Source organism: Electrophorus electricus, chromosome 6 (genome assembly GCF_013358815.1).
Source record: "Electrophorus electricus isolate fEleEle1 chromosome 6, fEleEle1.pri, whole genome shotgun sequence".
Lineage (NCBI taxonomy): Eukaryota > Metazoa > Chordata > Actinopteri > Gymnotiformes > Gymnotidae > Electrophorus > Electrophorus electricus.
In genome coordinates this window covers 1,252,501-1,257,500 of record NC_049540.1, presented here as the reverse complement: position 1 = coordinate 1,257,500, position 5,000 = coordinate 1,252,501, and the positions used below count along the sequence as shown (strand labels likewise).

General features: G+C 41.8%; 1 protein-coding gene across 2 annotated transcripts in view; it reads left to right on the top strand.

The window, feature by feature from the left end:
- The first annotated feature begins 3,700 nt into the window (after positions 1-3,700).
- Positions 3,701-5,000, top strand: part of eda2r (ectodysplasin A2 receptor) — a 12,359-nt gene continuing 11,059 nt past the window's right edge. For both annotated transcript variants that reach the window (XM_035526794.1, XM_035526795.1), the window contains exon 1: positions 3,701-3,801. The gene's annotated coding sequence lies outside the window, so the exon portion shown is untranslated. The remainder of the gene's footprint in view (positions 3,802-5,000) is intronic.

The following is a 5,000-nucleotide window of genomic DNA, read 5'->3' as shown; positions in this document are numbered from 1 at the left end:
GAACCAAAGACATTTAAACGAACCAAACACAGGACATGACAAGACAAACACAGGACAACCGACCCATAGAGGAGCTGGATTAACTACAACCGACCAGTAGAGGAGCTGGATTAACAACTGACCTGTAGAGAAAATGAACTACAATTGACCCGTAGAATGCTGGATTAACTACGACTGACCAGTAGAGGAGCTGGATTAACAACTGACCCATAGAGAAGATGGATTAACTACCCATATATATCTAGATATCTAGACCAACAGAACCACAGAAACAAATGAAATCTAATACATGACCATGAGAGTTAGTGGGAAAGTCAACATGTGTCACGGGAAAAACAATTTGTCGGGGTAGTCTCCCCTTTCCACTTATCACGTGGCATGGCTCACCTCGTGCATGTGGAATCTTCTTTGTTGACACACACTTGCACCACGTTATATGTTCCATCTATGTATGTACACAAACCCCTGTGTTTTGAAACTCGTTGTCGGTCATTGTATCATGTCATGTTTGTTGTTTGCATTGCTAGTGTTTATGGTCACAGTTGCCTGTGTAAATTCCTGTTGTGATTTGTTTTGTGTGAGTGGTGTAAGATGCGGCCTTTCTTCTGTCTGTCTGTGAGAAGGGAGTGACCTGTGGCACTCGGGCAGTTGTAGGCATGGAGAGAAACTCATAAGATACAAAGCAATTAATGTCCACAAGGTTATTAACATCGCAGTCTCTGATGCATGAGCAGAACTGGCCACAGTATTTCACCGCATTCTGACAGAAAACCTGGGGAGGGTTAAGTAGTTGTACTCAGTTGTACTCAGTCATAAATCGCTTTGGATAAATGTGTCTGCTAAATGTAGTTTCAGAGGCAGAAATTCAAAGATGTTATGTCATGAAGCTCACATGGCCTGATATTATATGTATTATCACAAACAACACACACACACACACACACACACACACACACACACTCACACACACACACACACACACACACACAGACTCACACACACACACACACACACACACACACACACACACACTCACACACACACACACACACACACACACACACACACACACACACACACAGACTCACACACACACACACACACACACAGACTCACACACACACACACACACACACACACACACACTCACACACACACACACACACACACACACACACACACACACACACAGACTCACACACACACACACACACACACACACACACACACTCACACACACACACACACACACACACACACACAGACTCACACACACACACACACACACACACACACACACACACACTCACACACACACACACACACACACACACACACACACACACACACACACACACACACTCACACACACACACACACACACACACACACAGACTCACACACACACACACACACGCACACACAGCTGCTCCTCTTTATCTGTCTCTGTCTCTGTCTCTGGCGTTGCTGATTTTGTGATGGCTCTGTTTCCCACACCTCATCTGCTTCACTACTTCTGTTTCTGTTTCATAGAACAGAAGAGCATGACTCTTTGCCTTTACCGAGGTTTAAACGTCTGGCCCTTTGTTTAAAAATGTTGAAATGTTTGAGTGTTTAGGAGTTTCTCTCCCTGAGAGGTTTTGGAGGCTTAGGAACATGAGACTGAACGTTTTATCTGAGATCAGAGCAGTATTACATATATCTGTTAATATTGTGTGTGTGTGTGTGTGTGTGTGTGTGTGTGTGTGTGTGTGTATGTGTGTGTGTGTGTGTGTGTGTGTGTGTGTGTGTGTGTGTGTGTGTGTGTGTGTGTGTGTGTGTGTATTTTCTTGTGTATGCATAGGTACATGTGTGTGAATGTGTATATGTGTGTGTATTTTCCTGTGTATGTCTATGTACAAGCGTGTGTGTGGACTGAAACAGACTGCTGTATGATAAACAGATACAGCTACATTAAACAAATAACCAGGAGAGAGAGTTAACACTGCTGTTGTTGTGATGGAGGTTATGAGGTTATGAATTTAGATCTGTAAACACATTTTACAGCTCTGTTAATGACAGACAGGTGATGGGTTTATTTATTTATCTTGAACTGATTTATTTTTGAATATCAGCATACAGAGACCTGATCTGAATCTCTTTCACACATATTTAATTTTACTAAGCCTCAAATCGCCAAATCAAACTGCTGCACAACTCAAATATCATGAGGTACAGTACACATTATCTTAAACATGTTAACTACGTAACTGTGACAAATATACATCCCCACCAGAAAATATTGTGTGGGGAAGGAAGAGAGAGAGAGAGAGAGAGAGAGAGAGAGAGAGAGAGAGAGAGAGAGAGAGAGAGAGAGAGAGAGCGAGCAGCTTTTTCCTGGCAGAAATACAGTAGGTTTGGTGCTTCAGAACAGATACTGCCTTCAGACAGCATGTGGCAGATTCTGATACCAAAGTTACCAAAATTGATTTTATTCTCTCATAATTATTATCCATAATAATTGATGGATTATCCATAATAATTGATGGTGGTACCCACCGCATTATACTGGAGTGAAGTCTGGAGTCCAGTAACCAGTCTGGAATTTGAAAACTGGGACAAACACCCCATTGAACCCTGCACACAGAGTTCTGCTAGAGTGTCCTCAGAGCCCAGAGGAGCTCACTAAACACTGCACGCAGAACAGAGTTCGTCCAATAACCTCCTGAAAAACAGGAACCAGTTAAAAACCAGTCATCCAAACCCCTACTGTTTCACTGGCCTAAAGAGCCCAGAGGTGAACCCTGAAACATGCCCTCTCGTCCAGCTCGTCCTGACATATTCCACCCCAAACTCTTCATGCAGAATTGAAATAAAATCTGGAGGATGACTGGAGATCTGACTCAAGGAAAACAGAGTCTGCAACACTCACTGAAAGTGTGTCCATGCTTGCCACACACAGAGGGAGATGGGTCATCGGTGAGGCACCATGTACCTGACTAAGGCCAAGGACAGCAACCATACCCGGGTCTCACACCAGTCCTGCCCTGAGCGCCGGATCAAAGAGCCAGCTGTCTGTCCCAGGTGGAGCTTCTACTTCACCGTACCGAGGGAAGTCTCTGCCACAGCACCACATTAATTCATGCTGCTCCCTGTATGTACTATATATGTCTTAATGCATATATGTGTATATAAACACATACATGCACATTACACTATATAGGCACTGTACAGGGTAAATACTGTATATATAGTATATATAAACATTACAGTATACATACAGTATATGCACACACTACACTATATATACACTGTACAGGGTATATACTGTATATACATATTACTGTTTGCTGCTCTGTTTATCGTCTGTTTGTGTACTTTACAGTGAGAGAGAGAGAGAGAGAGAGAGAGAGAGAGAGAGAGTTTTGGTGGGAAGCGTGAGTCTCTATCTCCCGGTAAGATGCTGCCTCCACGGTGTGAACGGTAAAGGTGCGCGCGCGCTTACAGCATCGTCCAAACCCGCTTAATCCCTTTGCTCTGCAATTCTTCTCGCGCAGAGCGCAGGTGCAGAAGTCCCGCGCAGCCTGGAGTCCTGGAGTACTGCCCCACCTCACGCGGTCTCGCGTGCAGAGCAAACTTTTCCTCACCCTGGATTAAAGTTCACGTGAGGGCAGAGACGCGGCCGCGCGCAGAGCCTCGCACATGTCCAGGCATGTCCGTCCGACAGCGAGACGCGTCTGAGATCCAAATGGCGTGAGCACAGCGGACCGAAAGCAAAGTTGCACGGGACCTTAAAGACGTACAGGAAACGAGTCGAAGAAGGTATGAAATGTCCCCGGGAATTACGTTTATTCTGCGGTGCTTTATAAAAACGTCTCGCCATGACGTAAACACGCGCCCGGTTATACAGTAACGGACCAATGCGGTATTTATAATTCTGCACCAAATACTCCTCGCGTCGTGAACGCGTGGACATGCAAAAAATCGTTAAACCGTGTTTGATAGTAGAACATATCGAGCCGGGGTGTAGTGTAGTGTGATGGAGCAGACAGTAAGTAATGTAAGGTAATGGAGTGTAATGTTTTACGGTTAGAAGAGACAGTTAAGCAGCCTGTCTGGGCGTGCGCGCGTATGTACCTCCTTATAATGAACGTTCTCCAGAGTTTACCGGGATTATATCCTGAAAGGCGCCCGGTCCAGTAGCCTGCGTTTTTCCTTAGTTCTGCATGTATGTGTGTATGTGTGTATGTATGTATGTATGTATGTATGCATGTGTGTATGTATGTATGTATGTATGTATGTATGTATGTATGTATGCATGTATGTATGTATGTATGTATGTATGTATGTATGTATGCATGTATGTATGTATGTATGTATGTATATATACATGCATGTATGTATGTATGTATGTATGTATGTATGTATGTATGTATGTATATATACATGCATGTATGTATGTATGTATATATACATGCATGTATGTATGTATGTATGTATATATACATGCATGTATGTATGTATGTATGTATGTATGTATGTATGTATGTATGTATATATACATGCATGTATGTATGTATGTATGTATGTATGTATGTATGTATATATACATGCATGTATGTATGTATGTATGTATGTATGTATGTATGTATGTATGTATATATACATGCATGTATGTATGTATGTATGTATGTATGTATATATACATGCATGTATGTATTTATGTATGTATGTATGTATGTATGTATGTATGTATTTATGTATGTATGTATGTATGTATGTATTTATGTATGTATGTATGTATGTATATATACATGCATGTATGTATGTATGTATGTATTTATGTATGTATGTATGTGTGTATGTATGTATGTATGTATGCATGTGTGTATGTATGTATGTATGTATGTATGTATGTATGCATGTATGTATGTATGTATGTATGTATATATACATGCATGTATGTATGTATGTATGTATATATACATGCATGTATGTATGTATGTATGTATATATACATG